Raw genomic sequence first — 10,013 nt, 5'->3', positions numbered from 1 at the left:
GACCCTTGCAAATGTTTTCCAAAAACAGAAAGCAAGGAAATCCCCCAAAGCACTAAGATTAAAGTTATTATTTTGTTATCTAAATCATGTCTTGCTTTTTAAAGTTAAAAATAATAATGGCTAATATTTATCAAGAACTTGCTAGCACATGTTAAAATTCAAAGCAACCATCTGAAGTAGAGATTATCATTACCTTGTTTTACAGAAATGGAAACTGAGAAAGATTAAGAAGTGTGTCCAGATTCACATAGCTGGTAAGTGGGAGTCTGTTTGGTTTGAAAGCCTGCTTTCTCAGCTACCACACTTTCCACACAGCCCTTCCAATACGAATTACAGTATGAGCATTTTCCTATATCTTTAAACTGTATTTAATGTCTTTATAAAGAACAAGTTTCTACACATGATTGTAGTACCTTGCTACTCAAAGGGTGGTGTGCTCACCTGGTCACTTGTTAGAAATGCATATCTCAGGTTCCACCCCCAATCTACTGAATCAGAGTCTGTATTTAACATGACCCCCTAGTGAGGTGTATCAGGGCTTCCCTGATCACTCAGTTGGTAAAGAATCTGCCTGCAATGCAGGAGACCCCAGTTCGATTGCTGGGTTGGGAAGATCCCCTGGAGAAGGGAAAGGCTACTCACTCCAGTATTCTGGCCTAGAGAATTCCATGGACTGTATAGTCCATGGGGTTGCAAACAGTCGGACTTTCTACTGAGATGTATGTGTGTTAAAGTTTGAGAAGCACTGGTTTAGATCAGGAGTCAACAAACAACAATCCATAGGCCAAACCCAGCCCGTCCCCTGTTTCTGCACAGCCCATGAGCTAAGAATGGCTTTTACATATTTAAATGGTTGAAATTTTTTTCAAAATGATAATACTACTTTATGACATGAAAATTACATGAAATTCACATTTCAGTGTCCATAAATAAAGCTTAATTGAAACATTTTTTTCCCTATTACTTACTGCCCGTGATTGCTTTGGCGCTAATATGGCTAGTAAACTTGAGTAGTTATAACAGACTGTATGGGCCACAAAAATATTTGCTATCTGGTCCTTTACAGATGAAGTTTGCCAATCCCTTCCCAGCTCTATCCCGCATTCACTGCCACCAGCTCATAATGGGAGTAGGAAAGAGGGCAGCCAGCATTCGGGAAGACCAGAGAGGAAAGAGCATCATTAGGGAGAACCAGAGTTCAGTTGAGGCCAGAGGCTGCAGGAACTGCTGGAAGGGGATTTACCACTGAGTAGAAGTCCAGAGAAAGGGGTAACTGGGCTGAGTGTGTGGTGCGGTAAGACAGCGGTGGTTAGGGAGAAGAGGCACAGAGCAGTGAGAAGACCAGAGTACAGAACACAGCCGCTGTGAGGAGAGAGCTCCTCAAAGGTGCATGGGAAGGCTGGCCAAGGCCCAGGATGAAAGGTCAGGTGGAGCTCTCAGCTTCAAGGTTCCCCATGGAGTACAAGTGCAGTTGTTTTGAGACTGCTGCAAGTTGAAGGGTTGGGTGTGTCCTGGTTGTTGAAACTGGCAGACTTTTCTTGAGGTTTCCAAACTGTGAGGGTGAAAAGGCATTCTCATCCTTAAGAAGAAATTGTAATCTTGATGTGTATAGAGATGAAATTATCTCTCTGCACCTTTATCTTGAGATGGAATTTGGCTACCTAAGTAAGGAGCTTGTTACACATGCAGACTCCTTACCCCACCAGAAAGAGCTTCATTCAGTGGGAATCTGATTTTAAGATGACTAATACTTTGAGAACTACTGCTTCAGTGAATGAAAGAACTCAGGCCTCTGGAAGGAGTTGGCTTGAATAGGTCATGCTTCTGAAAGTGAACATTTATATGAATGAGAGATTGTTTCCTAATTTCTGATGGCATACAGGACATCAGGAAGAGGTAAGAGCATTAGAGAGGAATTGATGGGCTCTCTGTGCTAAACCAAGAAGCAGGAGAAATGGGGGTAAGTTTCAGGCACCTGGGAAACTCTAGGAAAGGCATTAGCTAGGAGAAGGCCTTGAAGGAGCTCAGGGACTAAAGCTAAGGGTTCTGATGCAGAGGATACCACCAAGTGAGATTCAGAGCACACAATGCCGTAGAGCAGAAATACCTGCCTCTCCTATGACATGGGGCTTCCCAGGTAGTGAAGTGGTAACGCATCCACCTTCCAATGCAGGAGACGCAAGATACCTGGGTTTGATCCTTGGGTTGGGAAGATCCCCTGAAGGAGGAATGGCAACCCACACCAGGGTTCTGGCCTGGGAAATTCCATGGACAGAGGAGCCTGGTGGACTACAGTCCACGAGGTTGCAAAGAGTCAGACATGACTGAGCGACTGAGCGCGCATACACACATGACTTGAGGATCTCAAGTAATTGACAGATGAGGATGCTCAGGGCTGAGTTACCAAAGGCAAATGGCAGATCTAATATGTATTTAGGTTATTTTCTGAACTTTCAAAAATTTCACCCCTATTCCACTGCTCCCAGTGTCTTTCACAACCGTCCCCTATATATTTATTTTCTCAGATGCTAGATGCAAATTAAATTATGGCACCGGCCCCTACAGAATCTCTGACATCAGGGTATATATGCAGGAGCAACTTATTTTTCACAAGTCACGAAATTAAAAATATCAGATAGTGTGAATACAAGGCATTGTCTCATACATCAATAATTCAGTTTCCGAAAAAAGATGGATAGGGAGAAGAAGGTTAGGATAGGAAATTAGTGCTTTTTAAAATCTGCTTTAGACCTGTCGTGCAAAAGCAGTCATCTTTTCTGTTTTTCTGTGTTTCCATTCATTGAAGGAAACATGCTGGAAACAACCACATTTGAGGCACAGTATGAAACATCTGTCCAAACTGTTTTGGCTTTTCATTGAGACATTGGTTTGGTTTTTGCAGGCAGCACCTTGCTGTCATGAGACAAAAAAACATTCCCAGGCTCTTTAAGGTATTGTGTAGGGTTGCTATTGGGAACTGAGTGCACTTAAACGGATTCTCAGCCCACCCAGGAATATAGGTCTGACCCTTAAGGATAATAAGTCAGGGAGTCAGATCCAAGAAAGGCCGACACTCCCTGCCCAGTTATTTTTAAACCCCAGAGGCTGCTTCTGCATATGATATCACTTATGTAACTTCTTTTTGCAAGGACCCCTCTGCTTCCCCAACCCAGCTTCCACACCCATCCCACCCCATAGCATCAGCACAATGACACATGTGCTGCTCCACCCCACTGTGAATTTGGCAACAGACTAAGGATGTGGACATTGAGTAAATAAACACACAACAGCGAAATTGGCTTTTGTGCAACCAGCTTTCAGGAGTTACATTTTGTTCCTTTAGGTTTAAAATTTCAGTGCAATGGGATAAGAAAATTGCTCAAACTATATTGCAAAGCTGATTAGGAATTTCCATCATTAGAAGTACCATTATGTTATTTTGGGATAAAAGACTTTTTAATTTATACTGCAGCTTCCATGTATGAATATTAATCTAGAACAATCCTACTGGTTTCTATATGCTGGATTTATACATGAGTTTGATAAAAATCACATATTAAAACTTTTAAATAAATTCTAATAGTAATTAGTGACCATCCACTCTAAAAAGTGAGCACTAACTAATGGGATTTTGCTTCAAAGAATCTGGTCTATTAAACATGACATTAAATATTCATCTATTTAAAAAGCTGCAAATGTCAATGAAAGAACAAAGCTGTCAAATGCTAGGAGTGTTTCATTAAGAAACACTGATGGGATTTTGATGAAGTTGGGGACTCAGACAAGCTTTATCTGCCAGTGAGACAGCTATTCATATTTTTTTGTTGTTGTTAGCAAAATACCAGAAGCGCATAAAATAGCAGTATGCTAACCTGAATTGAAATTTTTCCTTTTCTATATTTCTACAAGCCCAATCCTATAAAACCTTTATATAACTAAATTAGCATCTATTTCGATGGAAAGCTATTGACATCGGTACTATAATTAATTTGATACCCATGGCCAGGCTAAGAGAGGACTAGAATGGATAATTGGAACATCTAGTCATTTAAAGGGTCATTTTAGCTGTTTCTTTTCATCTTCTATACAATTAAGTGTTTCAGATGTGTACGCTTTTGGCTGCAGGTAACAGAACATCCAAATAACAATGATATAAAAAATAGAGTGTTCCAGTTGTTTGACCCCGCCCCAAATTTAGTGGCTTAACATCTATTTACTCATGAATCTGCAATTTGAGGAGAGCTTTGGCTGGGTGGAAGTTGGTGGGGAAGGGCTTGTTTGCTCTCCTTGGCATCAGCTAGGGAAGCTTGAAGACTAAGGGCTAAAATCCTTTGAAGGCTGATTCACTCGTGTATTTGTCAGTTCTTTTTTTTTTTTTTTTAATTTTTCAGCACTTTATTATTATTTTTTATTTGTCAGTTCTTGATGAAAAGAGAGTTCAGGCTGGGACAGCTGGGGCTCCCTGGGTATCTCAATCTCTGTGTGGTCTTCTGAAGTGGTTTCTCTAGCATGGCAGCTTCAGTGTAGACTGCTTTTTTTGTTGTTGTTGTACCAGGTTTTAGTTGTGCCATGTAGGATCTAGTTCCCTGACCAGGAGTTGAATTTAGGCCCCCTGCATTGGAAATGTGGAGTCTTAGCCACAGGACCACCAGGGAAGTCCCTAGACTGACTTCTGACATGTCAACCTGAGGTTCTCAACTGCACAAGAGAGAGAGGGACTGATAACAAAACAGAAACTGTATCACCTTTTATGACTTGTGGAGTCATTCATTATCACTCCTACTGCATTCTATTTATTGGAAGCAAGTCATTAAGGCTGCCCTATATTCTAGAGAAGAGGAATTAGGCTACATCTTTGATAGGAGGAGTGTCAAGGAATTTGTAGCTACGTCTTAAAATCACCATGAAAGGATTTATTTTCCCTGTCTAATATCTATAGGGAAGCAGTTCTGTATAGGGTGGGGCTCCATGATGTAATAAAAATCAAGTTTTTTTCCTGTAATTCTGCTCTACCATTTTCAGTACATTGCCTCATTGTCTCAAAGTCACAAGATGACTGTTACAGATCCAAACATCATAACCATGTTTAAGACCAAAAAATAAAGAAGTAAAAAAAGTGGAAGAAGTAAAAAAAAAAAAAAATCAGCTTCTAGCTCCCTTTTTCAGGAAATAAAAGACCCTTCCCAAAACCCTTCTCAGCAGAATTCCACTTACGCTGCACTGGCTGGAACTCTGTTCGAAGGCCACCCCTTGCTTCAGGGGAGGTAAAAACAGTGACTATTCAGCTTCTCCAATCTCTATTGCAGAGGTAGGCATGGGTGGAGAGATCTGAAAATCAGCCAAGCCGTGCTTTTTGCCCTCTGTATCAGACCTATAAAACTCCTCCCATGACTAGAAGGAGTTTCAAAGAGCTGTTTCTCTTCCCTTAACCAAAATTAACAGTGAAATGACTTGAAAATGGTTAGCAGAGGGAAAATGCATCAGCTAATGAATGGAATCACTTTCAACTATATATTTCCAAATAGGATCAAAAGCTAAATGTTGAATTAAATGAATCATTTGTACAGTTTAACAGGAAGCAGAACTGGGTCATTACAGAAATATTTGCCAGTAAGATAGGGAGGACAAAGAAGAGGCGAGACTACTAACTTCTGACAAAATGTTAAAGCTGCCTCACAGATTACCTTGGGTTCAGAGGCCCAGGGCTAAAAATAATTTGGGAGCAGGGCAAAAAGGAACAATTACCTGATAACCCTAACCCAAATCTTATATCTTACTTTATGGAGCTTCTTTTTTTAGGCTTCTGTTGCCACTAGTGAATAAAAATAGGAAAATTACTGTGAGTTGATGGATTTTAGTTAAGCCAACAATTATTTGAATTTTAGCTTTAAAGATTTTATAACATTTAACTAAAGAAAAAAAAATTAAAACCCCTCTCTTTCCTCCTTGAAAGCATAGAGCTCCCTAAGTCTATTGACTTGTGCTATGGTGTCACACAAGAATAGAGAAATTGCACTACACAGGTATTTTCTGGTTACATATAAGCATTAACACATGACCCCAACAATAGCTAAGATTGAAGAATGAGACGACCAGATTTACTGACTCTGGTGGTGTCGCGAGGTCTTTTCTGGGTAAACTAGCAGACATTCATGAAAATACATGTATGAAAGGGCAAGAGCTGAACATGGAGAAAGAACATACCCACAGTGAGAACATGCCCACAGTATCCCCTGGCATTAACTCCTAGTGAGTTTAGGGGAATAGTGAGTGGTTAATCCTAAAAAAAAAAAAAAAAAAAAAAAGGAATGGAGAATAAGAAACCTTCCCCTTCATAATGAAAAAATTCTGACATAAAGAAATTAAATAATTTATCCAAAGTGGTAGGCCACATATGAAACAGAAAAAAAAAAAAAGCCCAAGCATTTACATTTATAGTTTAATTTGGAATAGAAAGTCATGCAGGTCTTTATTCTAAACAGTGACCAACTTGATCTAACACAAAATACATACCTCAAACAAAATCATATATTATATATTATGGGAGTTACCAATCCCTTTTATTATTTATAAGCTATTACTTTGTTTTCAATGTTTCTATCATCTGCAAAATTTAATTAAGAAGCAAAGAATCAGCTTATAGCAATCACCATTCCATATATTTATTACTCATATTCAAATTATAATCATATTATGATGACTCTTGATCCTCATAGAGTACAACAAAATAATAATTTGAACTTTTCCTTATTAAGAAAAAAGTTTAAAGACAGACTATAAGATACTTCTGATACTCCCAAGCATATAGCAAAATTCTAAAGTGCAGAAACTATCATAAACTTGTAACTCTCCAAAGCAACTGTCAAGTTCCAGGCTCAGGATAAGTGACTCATACTCTCAAAATTACTTTAGATAGTCAACATCTCTCACAAACTCATACATATTTCTCACATATGAAAATATTTTGAGATAAAATATTTCCCACACTCATTTCTAACTAGAAATACCCACTGGTTTTGATTGAAAGGATTCATTAGATATTACTCAATTAGGTGACAACATTATTAGTCCCCATTAAACACTAATTTGCTTTTTATCCTGCAAAAACTAACACATATGTAAAATAGGCATTGGCCACTCCTGAAACGTACATCTGATGATAAGACAATAAGCAAGTTGATGGTAATTTGATACATGAGCTGTTGTTCATTCCATGCCTCCTTTTCCACTGCCACTTTTGCCAGAAATGAAAATTAACAGCAAATGCTTCTGTTTTCTACATTGTGTCCAACATCCTTATGTGTGGGACACACACACACTAGTTTAGATCAACAAACACTTATCAAGTATCTACTGCCAGGTGCCAAGCTGGTATTGTAGACACAGTGCCAAAAGGGGCAGCCTCTGGCTGTCTTAATTCTCACTTGAGGTCATCATTTGCTAACTATATAGCCTCAGGCAAGTTCCTCAGTCTTTCTAAGCCCTAACTTATTTATCTGAAAAATGAGAATACTAATAATACCTATTTCATGGGAGTTTTGTGAATATTAAATAAGATAATTCATATACAGAGCCTGGTATCTAGTGAGTGAAAAGAATTTTGCTATCATCACCACCACCATCATTATCACAGCATGATCTCTTAATCTTTATTTCCCAACTGGGGGAAAAGACACATAAACAGTTTTCTTTTTATGTTGTGCTGATCTCAGAGGACAGGTACTTCGAGGAATGTCTCTGAACTGAGAGCTGAAGGATTAGTAGAGTTAGCCAGATGAAGGAGAAAGGTATTCCAGAGGGAAGAGCTTGAGCAAAGTCACAGGAGCATATTGTGCACAAGAACTGGATGTGGTTTTCTATTATTAGACAGAAAGTTCAAAATGGGGAGTGGTCAAAAATGAGCTTCATAAGGAAGGTGAGAACCAAGTTATGGGAAGTCTTACACACCACTTTAAGACAAGTAGATTTCTTTCTGTAAACAAAGTTTCCTAAGCCAAGTTATATAAAACACTGGTGTTCACAGAGGTAATTCACGAGGTGTTCTTCAAAATAATAGCTTTACTGAAACTTGTGTCTGGAAATATTCTCAATGTTACCTCTGCTGAGGGATTCATAATGCATATATGAATTCAGGCTTACATATACATCAGCATACTGAAGGCTCTGAAAAGCCCTGCAATAAAAGGGCCTCATCATCTCAGGTTAACCTGATATTTTTAATTTATTTTACCGCAAGTCATCATTTTTACAGAATGCTGAGCTTTTTCTGGGTTTTAATCAGAATAGTGAATTAGACACTGTAGCTAAGTAAAATCACTCTAGCTACAGAGATGGATTTCCAAGGGGTATGACTATAGAGTGTGAGTGAGATGATGATGATCCAAGGTGGAGGACATGTAAAGATTCAAGATATATTTAAAGGTAAAACTATCAGAAGTTTTACTGATAGAGTGCAGTGAGGGAAATGGCTGTACCTAGAGTTCTGGCTCAAGCCAAAAGAAGAGTAGCACCACTCGCTTCAAAAGAACTATAGAAAAATGTGACATAGAGGAAGGAATGAGAGATAGGTAAGATAAAGAACTCAATTTGGGACATGATAAGTTTGAAACACCCATGACATTTCCAAATGAAATTATAAGTGGCAATTAAGTCAACAAACGCTTGTTTAGCTCCAGTCTAAACCAGGGTCATCTGACAAATAATTCCCTGATCATCCTAGTCTAAACTTCAAAATTAATTTCAGATTCCATAATGCATTATATTAATTTTAACATCAGCATATTTACTTAGCATAATTTACTAAGATTAGCATTTGGTCATATTAAATAATTCAAAGTTTTCTTAATGCATTTCTAAATTAAAATATGCAGATGGACATATAAGACAGATGAATCTCAAATCACTCAAGATAAATTAAATTCTTACTTAAAATATGGATCTGCAGTAGACCTACTGTCATAATTCAGATTGGTGTTACCAACCTATATAAATGAATTTTTCATGTATGTTGTCATATATCATTTATTAAAACTGATACGTTTTCTTCCTGTTCTAACCCTAAGCTGTATGAAAGCTTCACCTTTGTGCCCTGACACACAGAAAATGTGCATTAACTTTTGTTGAATAAAATTAATTAGAGCAGGTCACACTAGTAAATACAAAATAACAAATTTCCAACTCTACTCTCTCCCTAGTTGATCTCATCTACCTTGTTAACTTTCAATATGGTCTACAGGCTAATGACTTCCAAACTGTTATCAGCTCTGCCCTCCCTTGAAAATCAGACTTTACTTTCCAGTCTTATTTGACTTTCCCATTTGAACATTCAACAAGGACCTTAAACATAATTTATCCCTAGTGACACTGCTAGTTGTCTGCTTCCATAATATCCATTCACCCCTTACTCCTTATTAAAATACCTTGTTTTATTTAGAGAAACAATGTGTCCAGCTAAAGAGCTCAGCCTCCTTTGCAGCTAGAGGTGGTCACCTGACATAACTTTGATCAATGAGATAAAAGTAGGGGTCTACTGAGGATCTCTGCAAAATTTTTTGCTTTCCTGACATAGACACCACCCTCTTCCTACTTTCAGCTTCCTCCTTCTCCCATCCAGAGTTCTGACACTATGCTTGGAGCTGCGGCACACCTGTTACATCAGTGGAAATGAAAGTCATGATAAAGAAAGGCTTTCAGACCTTTCCCTGTCGTACACATCTCAATTTCTAATGGCACCATCCATCTAGTAACTCAAGCCAAATAAAATAAAATCTAGGTATCCTTGATGCCTCCTTCTGGTTCTACCTCCAAACTGTATCTTCAAACTCATCTTCTCTCCATTTCTGCCAAACAGCCAACCCATTGCCATAGCTGCCCATTGCACTCCCTCCTACAATCCATCTTCTACACCACACCCAGGGTGGTCTTTTGAAAACACATAGGTTATGTCACTCCCTATTTTAAAACCTACCAATTGCTTCCTGTTTTGCTTATAATATCCACATGCCTGCCCATGG

General features: G+C 38.5%; 1 long non-coding RNA gene across 1 annotated transcript in view; it reads left to right on the top strand.

Annotated features, from left to right (window-relative positions):
- Positions 1 to 203: 203 nt before the first annotated feature.
- Positions 204 to 10,013, top strand: part of LOC139182989 (uncharacterized) — a 39,450-nt gene continuing 29,640 nt past the window's right edge. Inside the window, exon 1 of the long non-coding RNA XR_011566484.1 lies at positions 204 to 254. This is a non-coding gene — a long non-coding RNA (uncharacterized lncRNA). The remainder of the gene's footprint in view (positions 255 to 10,013) is intronic.

Source organism: Bos indicus, chromosome 5 (assembly GCF_029378745.1).
Source record: "Bos indicus isolate NIAB-ARS_2022 breed Sahiwal x Tharparkar chromosome 5, NIAB-ARS_B.indTharparkar_mat_pri_1.0, whole genome shotgun sequence".
Lineage (NCBI taxonomy): Eukaryota > Metazoa > Chordata > Mammalia > Artiodactyla > Bovidae > Bos > Bos indicus.
The sequence above is the reverse complement of the archived record's forward strand: the minus strand, read 5'-3'. Positions and strand labels throughout refer to the sequence as shown.